Genomic DNA, 11,561 nt, shown 5'->3' with positions numbered 1-11,561 from the left:
GCAGGCCAACATGCGGCGATCCGCAGCCAGCTATTAACCATTTAGCTTGCCGCTGTCAAAGCTGACAGCAGCATCTAAAGGAACCTTTAAGTGGACCCTGGTAGTCTAGTCGGGTGCGTGGGGTTGTGAAAACTTTACATTACCCTCTTTTCCAAAATTCCATATAAAAAATATGTAAACATAATAAAAATAAACATATTTGGTATCACAACATGTGTTAAAAAATATGTAAACGTTAAAAATACCAGACCCCAGAATTGCGTTTTTTTTTATCACATCATACCCCAAAAATGAAGTAAAATGCAAACAAAAAAGTCTGATCAATGCCACAATGGTACTGATAAAAACTACAGATCAGGTGCAAAAAATGTGCCCTCATAGAGCCTGGTAAACAAAATAAAAAAAAACTTATAGTGGTCAGAAATTGGCAATTTTATTTATTTTTTTTAAAAGTAAAAAAAAAATTAAAATGAATAAAACATGATGCAAACTATACAAATTGGGTATTGTTTAAATTGCGCCGACCTAAAGTGTCAAGATTACATGTTAGTTCGACTGTATGGTGAGTGGTGTAAAAAAAAAAAAAACTCATTTGCAGAATTGCTTTTTTTTCCAGTTTAGGAGCATATATTATGGAAAAATGAACGAAGACATTACAAAGTACAATTGTCCCGCATAAAATAAGCCTTTATATGGATGTGTAGATGAAAAAATAAAAGAGCTATGGCTATTAAAGGGCGAGGAGGAAAAAACTAAAGTGCAACAACGAAAATTGGCCAGGGGGTTAAACAGCGCTCTTCTGCTTCTGTGCTGGGGCAGCTGCAGGGGGAAAGTGGGGGCTCGGGCCTCTTACTCTGATGGCGGCCCCGCATGTCAGATTTACAATAAGGGGCACCATGTAAAAACAAACCCCCACTGAGGTTGCAAAAGTGTAAAAAGGGAAAGGTGCATTGCAAAGTACAATTTGTCCTACAAATCCCTCATATGGGCCTGTGGAGGGAAAAATAAAGTGCTATGTCACTTAGAGGAAAGGGAGAAAAAAACGGAAATGCAAACATGACGTTTTCTTAAGGCCAAAATGAGCTGTGTCCTTAAGGGGTTAGTAACATATTTATGGGACACATTGGTCCAGATTTATCATAGAATATCTATGGTAGAGATTAGAGATGAGCGAACTTTTCAAAAATTTGATTCGGCCGATTCGCGCCGAATTTTCCAGAAAAGTTTGTTTCGATCCGAATTTATTTGCGGCGAATCGATGTTAAAAAAGGCTATTTCTAGCCTACATACAGCCTCTATAGGGGTATAGAACACTTTGCTGTGTCGTAAAACGCATATGGAGTGTGCTGGGGTAGTGAAATAATACTGTTATTGTCACGATTCGGCTGGCTGGAGGTGGATCCTCTGTGCCAGAGAGGGATTGGCGTGGACCATGTCGGTGGACCAGTTCTAAGTTGCTACTGGTATTCACCAGAGCCCGCCGCAAAGTGGGATGGTCTTGCAGCGGCGGTAGCAACCAGGTCGTATCCACCGGCAACGGCTCAACCTCTCTGACTGCTGAGATAAGCGCGGTACAAGGGAGTAGACAAGAGCAAGGTCGGACGTAGCAGAAGGTCAGGGCAGGCAGCAAGGATCGTAGTCAGGGGCAACTGCAGGAGGTCTGGAACACAGGCTAGGAACACACAAGGAAACGCTTTCACTGGCACAATGGCAACAAGATCCGGCAAGGGAGTGCAGGGGAAGTGAGGTATAAGTAGGGAAGTGCACAGGTGAAGGTACTGATAAAAAACCTCATGCGCCAATCAGTGGCGCACCGGCCCTTTAAATCGCAAAGACCCGGCGCGCGCCCTAAGGAGCGGGGCCGCGCGCGCCGGGACAGCACAGACGGGGAACGGGTCTGGTAAGCGAGTCGGGATGCGCATCGCGAGCGGGCGCGTCCCGCATCGCGAATCGCATCCAGGCTGGGAACATTATCGCAGCGCACCCGGTCGGCAGGTCTGACCGGGGCGCTGCGAATAGGAGAACGCTGTGAGCGCTCCGGGGAGGAGCGGGGACCCGAAGCACTCGGCGTAACAGTACCCCCCCTTGGGTCTCCCCCTCTTTTTGGAACCTGAGAATTTGAGGATAAGATTCTTGTCCAGGATGTTGTCCTCAGGTTCCCATGATCTCTCCTCTGGGCCGCAATTCTCCCAATCAACCCCAAAAATTTTTTTACCTCTGACCGTCTTGGATGCCAGAATTTCTTTTACCGAAAAAACGTCAGAGGACCCGGAAACTGGAGTGGGAGAAACAACTTTGGGAGAGAAGCGGTTAAGGATGAGTGGTTTAAGGAGAGAGACATGGAAAGCATTGGGAATACGAAGAGAAGGAGGAAGAAGGAGTTTGTAAGAGACAGGGTTGATTTGGCACTTGATTTTGAAAGGACCAAGATAACGTGGTCCCAGTTTATAACTGGGGACACGCAAGCGGACATACTTGGCGGAGAGCCATACTTTGTCTCCGGGAGAAAAAAGGGGGGGAATTCTTCTTTTCCTATCGGCATGTTTTTTCATCCGGGATGAAGCCTGTAAGAGAGAATTTTGAGTCTCTTTCCATATGGTGGAGAAGTCCCGAGTCACCTCATCAACAGCGGGCAAACCAGAGGGCATGGGAGTGGGAAGTGGGGGAAGAGGGTGACGGCCGTACACCACGAAGAATGGGGATTTAGCAGAAGATTCAGAGACTCTGAAATTGTACTAGAATTCGGCCCATGGTAGAAGATCTGCCCAGTCATCCTGGTGGGAGGAAACAAAATGTCGCAAATAGTCACCCAGAACCTGATTAATTCTTTCTACTTGCCCATTGGATTGGGGATGATAAGAAGACGAGAAGTTTAATTTGATTTTGAGCTGATTACAGAGGGCCCTCCAGAATTTAGACACAAATTGGACGCCTCTATCCGAGACGATATGCGTGGGCAGCCCGTGAAGGCGAAAAATGTGTATAAAAAATTGCTTCGCCAACTGAGGCGCAGAAGGAAGACCTGGAAGAGGGATAAAATGTGCCATCTTGGAGAATCGATCAACGACCACCCAAATAACTGTGTTGCCATGGGATAAAGGTAAGTCAGTAATAAAGTCCATACCAATCTGAGACCATGGTCGTTCAGGAACAGGCAGAGGATGGAGGAGACCAGCAGGCTTCTGGCGAGGGGTCTTGTCCCGGGCACAGACTGTACAAGCCCGCACGAAATCAACAACATCAGCTTCCAGGGTAGGCCACCAATAAAATCGAGAGATGAGCTGGATGGATTTTTTGATGCCAGCATGGCCTGCGAGGTGTGAGGAGTGTCCCCACTTGAGAATCCTGAGGCGTTGGCGTGGAGAGACGAAGGTCTTCCCTGGAGGAGTTTGTCTGATGGAAGCTGGAGAAGTGGAGATCAGACAGTCCGGAGGAATAATGTGTTGCGGGGAAGCTTCCACTTCAGAGGCATCCGATGAAGAGAGAGGGCATCAGCCCTAATGTTCTTGTCAGCAGGGCGTAAAATGAATTTCAAAGTTAAAACGGGCAAAGAACGACGACCACCTAGCCTGGCGAGGGTTCAGCTGTTGGGCAGACTGAAGATAAGAGAGATTCTTGTGATCAGTGTATATAATAACTGGATATTTGGATCCCTCCAGCAGGTGCCTCCATTCCTCAAGCGACAATTTTATGGCCAATAGTTCTCGATCACCAATGGAGTAGTTTTTCCTCCGCCGGAGAGAAGGTCCTAGAAAAGAAACCACAAGTAACAGCATGCCCGGAAGAATTTTTTTGTAGGAGCACTGCTCCAGCTCCCACCGAGGAGGCGTCTACCTCCAGCGAGAAGGGCCTAGATGGATCAGGTCTGGAGAGTACGGGAGCAGAAGAAAAGGCAGTCTTGAGATGATTGAATGCGTCTTCCGCTTGAGGAGGCCAAGATTTAGGGTTGGCGTTTTTCTTGGTTAGGGCCACGATAGGAGCCACAATAGTGGAAAAGTGGGAAATAAATTGTCTGTAATAATTGGCAAACCCCAAAAACGTTGGATAGCACGGAGTCCGGAGGGGCGTGGTCAATCCAATACGGCTGATAGTTTATCTGGGTCCATTTGTAGTCCCTGGCCAGAGACTAAGTATCCTAGGAAGGGAAGAGATTGACATTCAAAGAGACATTTTTCTATTTTGGCATATAATTGATTGTCCCGAAGTCTCTGAAGAACCATGCGGACATGCTGGCAGTGTTCTTCTAGGTTAGCAGAAAAAATCAGAATATCGTCTAGGTAAACCACAACACAGGTATATAGAAGATCACGAAAAATTTCATTTACAAAGTCTTGGAAGACGGCAGGGGCGTTGCAAAGCCCAAAGGGCATAACCAGATATTCAAAGTGTCCATCTCTGGTGTTAAATGCGGTCTTCCACTCGTCCCCCTCCCTGATGCGGATGAGATTATATGCACCTCTTAAGTCCAGCTTGGTAAAGATGTGGGCGCCTCGTAGGCAATCAAAGAGTTCCGAGATAAGAGGTAGGGGATAGCATTTTTTTACAGTGATTTTATTAAGTCCGCGGTAATCAATGCAAGGGCGTAAGGAGCCGTCTTTTTTGGAAACTAAAAAAAATCCAGCTCCGGCAGGGGAGGAAGACTTGCGGATAAACCCCTTATTTAAATTCTCTTGGATGTACTCCAACATGGCTTGTGTTTCCGGAGCAGACAGAGGATAGATTCTGCCCCGGGGTGGAGTAGTACCAGGGAGGAGGTCAATAGGACAGTCATAAGGCCTGTGAGGAGGCAAAGTCTCTGCTTGTTTTTTGCAAAAAACATCAGCATAATCCAGATAGGCCTTGGGGAGACCAGATATCGGAGGAACCACAGGGTCTTGACTGACAGTACAGGGAGCAGGCTTAAGACAGTCCTTGTGGCAAGAAGTACCCCAGTTCTTGATTTCCCCGGTGGTCCAATCGAGGGTTGGGGAATGGCGTTGAAGCCACGATAATCCAAGAAGAATTTCCGAAGTGCAGTTAGAGAGGACCAGAAATTAAATTTTTTCGTGATGGGGTCCGATGCACATTAAGAGGGGTTCCGTGCGGTAACGCACAGTACAGTCCAATCTTTCATTATTAACAGAGGCGATATAGAGGGGTCTGGCGAGACTGGTCACTGGGATGTTGAACCTGTTGATGAAAGAGGCCAAAATAAAAGGCCAAAATAAAATTTCCTGCAGATCCGGAATCCAAGAAGGCCATAGCTGAGAAGGAGAAGGTAGAAGAAGAAATCCGCACAGGCACAGTAAGACGTGGAGAAGCAGAGTTCACATCCAGAGCTGTCTCACCTTTGTGCGGAGTCGGAGTGCGTCTTTCCTGACGTGGAGGTCGGATAGGACAATCCTTCAAGAAGTGTTCGGTACTGGCACAGTACAGGCAAAGGTTCTCAATGCGGCGTTGTGTCCTCTCTTGAGATGTCAAGCGAGACCGGTCAACTTGCATAGCCTCCACGGCGGAAGGCGCAGGAACGGATTGCAGTGGACCAGAGGAGAGAGGAGCCGGGGAGAGAAACCGCCTCGTGCGCACAAAGTCCATATCCTGGCGGAGCTCCTGACGCCTTTCGGAAAAACGCATGTCAATGCGGGTGGCAAGATGAATAAGTTCATGCAGGTTAGCAGGGATTTCTCGTGCGGCCAGCACATCTTTGATCTTACTGGATAGGCTTTTTTTAAAGGTCGCGCAGAGGGCCTCGTTATTCCAGGACAATTCGGAGGCGAGAGTACAGAATTGGATGGCGTACTCGCCAACAGAAGAATTACCCTGGACCAGGTTCAGCAGGGCAGTCTCGGCAGAAGAGGCTCGGGCAGGTTCCTCGAAGACCCTTCGAATCTCCGTGAGGAAAGAGTGTACAGAGGCAGTGACAGGATCATTGCGGTCCCAGAGCGGTGTGGCCCATGACAGGGCTTTCCCAGACAGAAGGCTGACTACGAAAGCCACCTTTGACCTTTCAGTTGGAAACTGGTCCGACATCATCTCCAAATGCAGGGAACATTGTGAAAGAAAACCACGGCAAAATTTTGAGTCCCCATCAAATTTGTCCGGCAAAGATAAACGGAGGCTGGATGCGGCCACTCGCTGCGGAGGAGGTGCAGGAGCTGGCGGAGGAGATGATTGTTGAAGCTGTGGTAGTAGCTGCTGTAGCATCACGGTCAGTTGAGAGCTGGTGGCCTTGTTGCGCTGCTGGGCGACCACCGTAGTGAGGTCAGCGACAACTGGCAGCGGGACCTCAGCGGGATCCATGGCCGGATCTACTGTCACGATTCGGCTGGCTGGAGGTGGATCCTCTGTGCCAGAGAGGGATTGGCGTGGACCGTGTCGGTGGACCGGTTCTAAGTTGCTACTGGTATTCACCAGAGCCCGCCGCAAAGTGGGATGGTCTTGCAGCGGCGGTAGCAACCAGGTCGTATCCACCGGCAACGGCTCAACCTCTCTGACTGCTGAGATAAGCACGGTACAAGGGAGTAGACAAGAGCAAGGTCGGACATAGCAGAAGGTCAGGGCAGGCAGCAAGGATCGTAGTCAGGGGCAACGGCAGGAGGTCTGGAACACAGGCTAGGAACACACAAGGAAACGCTTTCACTGGCACAATGGCAACAAGATCCGGCAAGGGAGTGCAGGGAAAGTGAGGTATAAGTAGGGAAGTGCACAGGTGAAGGTACTGATAAAAAAACCTCATGCGCCAATCAGTGGCGCACCGGCCCTTTAAATCGCAAAGACCCGGCGCGCGCGCGCCCTAAGGAGCGGGGCCGCGCGCGCCGGGACAGCACAGATGGGGAACGGGTCTGGTAAGCGAGTCGGGATGCGCATAGCAAGCGGGCGGGTCCCGCATCGCGAATCGCATCCCGGCTGGGAACATTATCGCAGCGCACCCGGTCGGCACAGCAGCACAATGACAGAGCCTGGTGGTGGCATCAGTGTCAGGAGACCATATAGTGACTGAATGACATAGCGTGGACATGTTGGCAGCAAGAGGAGACCATTTAGTGGCTGAATGGCACAGCGCTGATGCACTAGTATACTACACACCAGGGCTTCACAATCCCCCCCCAAAAAACAACACAATATATGAAGCTTTTTGACAAAGATTTCTCATTGGTAGCACCCGCTATCCAAAAATTAGAAATTTCCAGACCCAGGCCCCACCTCTGCGGCATCAGTAACCCATATATTGCTTGAAGGACACAGCCTGGAGTTGGCTGATGCACCAGTACACACCAGGGCTTCACAATCTCCCCTCCAAAATCAACACAATGAGAAATTTTTGTCAAAGATTTCTCATTGGTAGCACCAGCTTTCCAAAAATTTGAAATTTCCAGAACCAGGCCCCACCCCTGTGGCATCAGTAACCCATATATTGCCTGCATGACACAGCCTGGAGTTGGCTGATGCAAGAGTACACACCAGGGCTTCACAATCCCCCCCCCAAAAAAAAAACAACACAATATAGGACATTTTTGTCAAAGATTTCTCATTGGTAGCACCCGATATCCAAAAATTTGAAATTTCCAGACCCAGGCCCTACCTCTGCGGCATCAGGAACCCATATATTGCCTGAAGGACACAGCCTGGAGTTGGCTGATGCACAGTACACACCCGGGCTTCACAATCCCCTCCAAAAAACAACAACATTTTAGAAATTTCTTAAAGAAATACCTTTGTGTAAGAACAAGCGCATATCCAACAGAAAATTGGCCAGGGGGTTAAACAGCGCTCTTCTGCTTCTGTGCTGGGGCAGCTGCAGGGGGAATGTGGGGGCTCGGGCCTCTTACTCTGATGGCGGCCCCGCATGTCAGATTTACAATAAGGGGCACCATGTAAAAACAAACCCCCACTAAGGTTGCAAAAGTGTAAAAAGGGAAAGGTGCATTGCAAAGTACAATTTGTCCTACAAATACATCATATGGGCCTGTGGAGGGAAAAATAAAGTGTTATGTCACTTAGAGGAAAGGGAGAAAAAAACGGAAATGCAAACATGACGTTTTCTTAAGGCTAAAATGAGCTGTGTCCTTAAGGGGTTAGTAACATATTTATGTGACACATTGGCCCAGATTTATCATAGAATGTCTATGGTAGAGCTATATCCCCACGTTTATTTGGGTGGTGGGTTTGACTAGCGTGCATCTTATTTATCAAGAAGGTGCAGCAGGATGATGAATTTTGCGCAGCTCTGCTGTGGTGGGAAAAGCTCTACCACATACAGATGCTTGTGAGGGAGGGAAGTAGACACTTTCCCGGGTCCTGAATTTGGCAGGTTAGGTGTTTTTACTTACTTTCACAGAGCTGCCGGGCATCATCGTGATCGGTGATGTCTGGCATTAGAGATGGGTCCTGTGGCAGATAGCCGCCAGGACCACCCAGCTGTGACCCGTGCTCAGCTCCTGAGCGCATGTCATAGAAGGGGAGTGGGACGCTGTCGTCCACAAGGGGTTAAAGGTTGAATTGTGGAAGGTAGAAATTATTCTCACGCCAACTGGTAAGTGGTGTAGCGCTGCGCCTTAAAAAGTACCTTTGCGCACAAAATAGCGACTTTTGACAAAAGTCGCAAATGATAAAACACGTGACCACTGCATGGTCAAAAAGAAAAAGTTCTACGCGAAGGAAAAAGAGAAAACTGTCTATATCAAAAGGCGCATAAAAGTCGCTAAATATGCTGCTTGCGCCTGAACTGCGCCTAAACATAGATAAAAAAAACTGCTCTAAAACCAATGATAAATCCCTCCCATTGTGTTTACCCTTTTTTTTCCTCATCTATATTTGGCGCTATTTTGGAGCAAGTGTCCTTTTTTTTGCCTTTCGTTTTACACATTACCAGCACACAAAAAGGTGTAGAAAAATGCTTCACTTACACCTACAGAGGGACATTCATCATTGTGGGGGGCATTCATCATTGTGGGGGGCATTCATCATTGTGGGGGGGGGCATTCATCATTGTGGGGGGGGGGCATTCATCATTGTGGGGGGCATTTATAATTGTGGGGGGGGGGGCATTCATCATTGTGGGGGGGGCATTCATCATTGTGGGGGGCATTCATCATTCTGGGAGGGGCATTTATCATTGTGGGGGGCATTTATCATTGTGTGGGGCATTCATCATTGTGGGGGGCATTCATCATTGTGGGGGCATTCATCATTGTGGGGGCATTCATCATTGTGTGGGGGGCATTCATCATTGTGGGGGGCATTCATCATTGGGGGGGCATTCATCATTGTGGGGGGCATTCATCATTGGGGGGCATTCATCATTCTGGGAGGGGCATTCATCATTGTGGGGGGCAATTATCATTGTGTGGGGCATTCATCATTGTGGGGGGCATTCATCATTCTGGGGGCATTCACCATTGTGGGGGCATTCATCATTCTGGGGGGCATTCATCATTGTGGGGGGCATTCATCATTCTGGGGGGAATTCATCCTTGTGTGGGGCATTCATCATTCTGGGGGCATTCATCATTGAGGGGGGCATTCATCATTGTGGGGGGGGCATTCATCATTGTGGGGGGCATTCATCATTGTGGGGGGCATTCATCATTGTGGGGGGCATTTATCATTGTAGGTGTAAGTGAAGTATTTTCTACACCTTTTCTGTGTGCTGTAATGTGTAGGAACAACTAATGTATTATATGGTCACAGAACATTTGATACATTTTGTGCAGGTCACATTTTCTGAAATTTCTCTCTTCACATACACCAAAAATCTAAGCTAAGTCTGGGCTGGTGTAGTTAAGAGAATTCTCTGTGGTTTTGCGCCTTTCCCCAAAAAGGCGCAGTTCATACGACCGTCCACATCATGCATATTGCCATCATGTGTATCAGTGGATTACAACTCAAAATCTGCAGAAATGTGTAAAGCAAAAGGAGCAAAAGAGGCGCAAAAAAGGAAACTTGCGTCAAAATAGCGTCAAATCTAGACAGAAAAAAGGGTAAACACAAATATTAATGCCCCCATTATGTATGACATTTTTTTGTCAGCAAAAGAATTAAAAAAATGTTTTTGGGATCTGTAATTATGGCATTCCCAATGTGATATAGACTCCAGATGATAACGTTATGAGTTTATAGTTTATAGATAACAAATGTATATATTTTATTTTATCCTATTAAGGAAGCAGGGCCTGTATGCCCTGCGCCCACTCCCTTTCTATAATGCGGGGTCACGCCGTGACCTCATGTCATAGTGGGTCGGGCCGACCTCTAACAGCGGCCGGTACCCGTGGCTAATAGCGGGCATAACTGATCGCGGTGACGTGTGCTGTTAACCCTTTAGACACAGCGATCAAAGTTGATCGTCGTGTCTAAAGTTAAAAAACAATGATTCCCGGCAGCTCAGTTGGGTCGATCGGGACCACCCGATCCTCTGTACGGACACGAGGAGGTTCCCTACCTTCCTCCTCATTGTCCGATCGCCAAATGACTGCTCCGTGCCTGAGATTCAGGCAGGAGCAGTCAAACGGCGATAACACTGATCAATGCTATGCTATGGCATAGCATTGATGAGAGATCAGTGTATTGCATGTTATAGCCCCCTATGGAAAAAAAAAGTTTGATTCAACCCCTCCCCTAATAAGATTTTGAATCAACCCCCTTTTCCCATTTAAAAAAAAAACTGTGTAAATGTCCAAACTATAAAAATATATCATTAATAAAACCGCACAGTCAATGGCGTACGTGTAAAAAAATTCAAAGTCCATAATAGAGTATTTTTGGTCACTTTTTCTACGTATATATTTTCCTGCATGTAGTTATGATTTTTTCCAGAAGTCTGACAAAATCAAACCTATATAAGTAGGGGATCATTTTAACCGTATGGACCTACAGAATAATGATAAGGTGTCATTTTTACTGAAAAATGCACTGCGTAGAAACGGAAGCCCCCAAAAGTTACAAAATGGCCTTTTTTTCTTCAATTTTGTTGCACAATGATTTTTTTTTTTTTTTTTGGTTTTGCCGTAGATTTTTGGGTAAAATGACAATAAAAAAAAAGTTATTACAGAGTAGAATTGGTGGCGCAAAAAATAAGCCATCTTATGGATTTTTAGGTGCAAGACTGAAAGGGTTATGATTTTTAAAAGGTAAATAGGGAAAAATCCAAAGTGCAAAAATGGAAAAATGCTGAGTCCTTAAGCGGTTAATTTATTTTTTTGTGAGCAATTCCTTTTTGTGCCCAGAGTTGTAGTTTGGGGTTCAGTCCCCTATCAGCTGATGGCCGGGTCGGCTTTATTCCAGAATTGGGTTATGATGAGGAGACGCCCCCTGTGAGCACAGAAGTGACAGTTCACACAGTGATACAATCTCTAGAAGTGATGCTGTATATAGAAGTATATACTGCGGGGTGTCCCCTTCTATACAATTATGGCTCTTTCTTCCAGCGCTATGTAAAATGGCCATATCCAGTGTATACACAGCCAGAATAGTCCAGGCTGTAGAGGCTGACCTGTGTAAGGCAGAAATGACAGGTAATGCTGATGTCATCGATGATGTCATAATGACAGGGAGGCTAGTAATTCCATGCGCAGCTGATTTCA

Source organism: Hyla sarda, unplaced genomic scaffold, assembly GCF_029499605.1.
Source record: "Hyla sarda isolate aHylSar1 unplaced genomic scaffold, aHylSar1.hap1 scaffold_1523, whole genome shotgun sequence".
In the NCBI taxonomy this organism is placed as follows: domain Eukaryota; kingdom Metazoa; phylum Chordata; class Amphibia; order Anura; family Hylidae; genus Hyla; species Hyla sarda.
The sequence above is the reverse complement of the archived record's forward strand: the minus strand, read 5'-3'. Positions refer to the sequence as shown.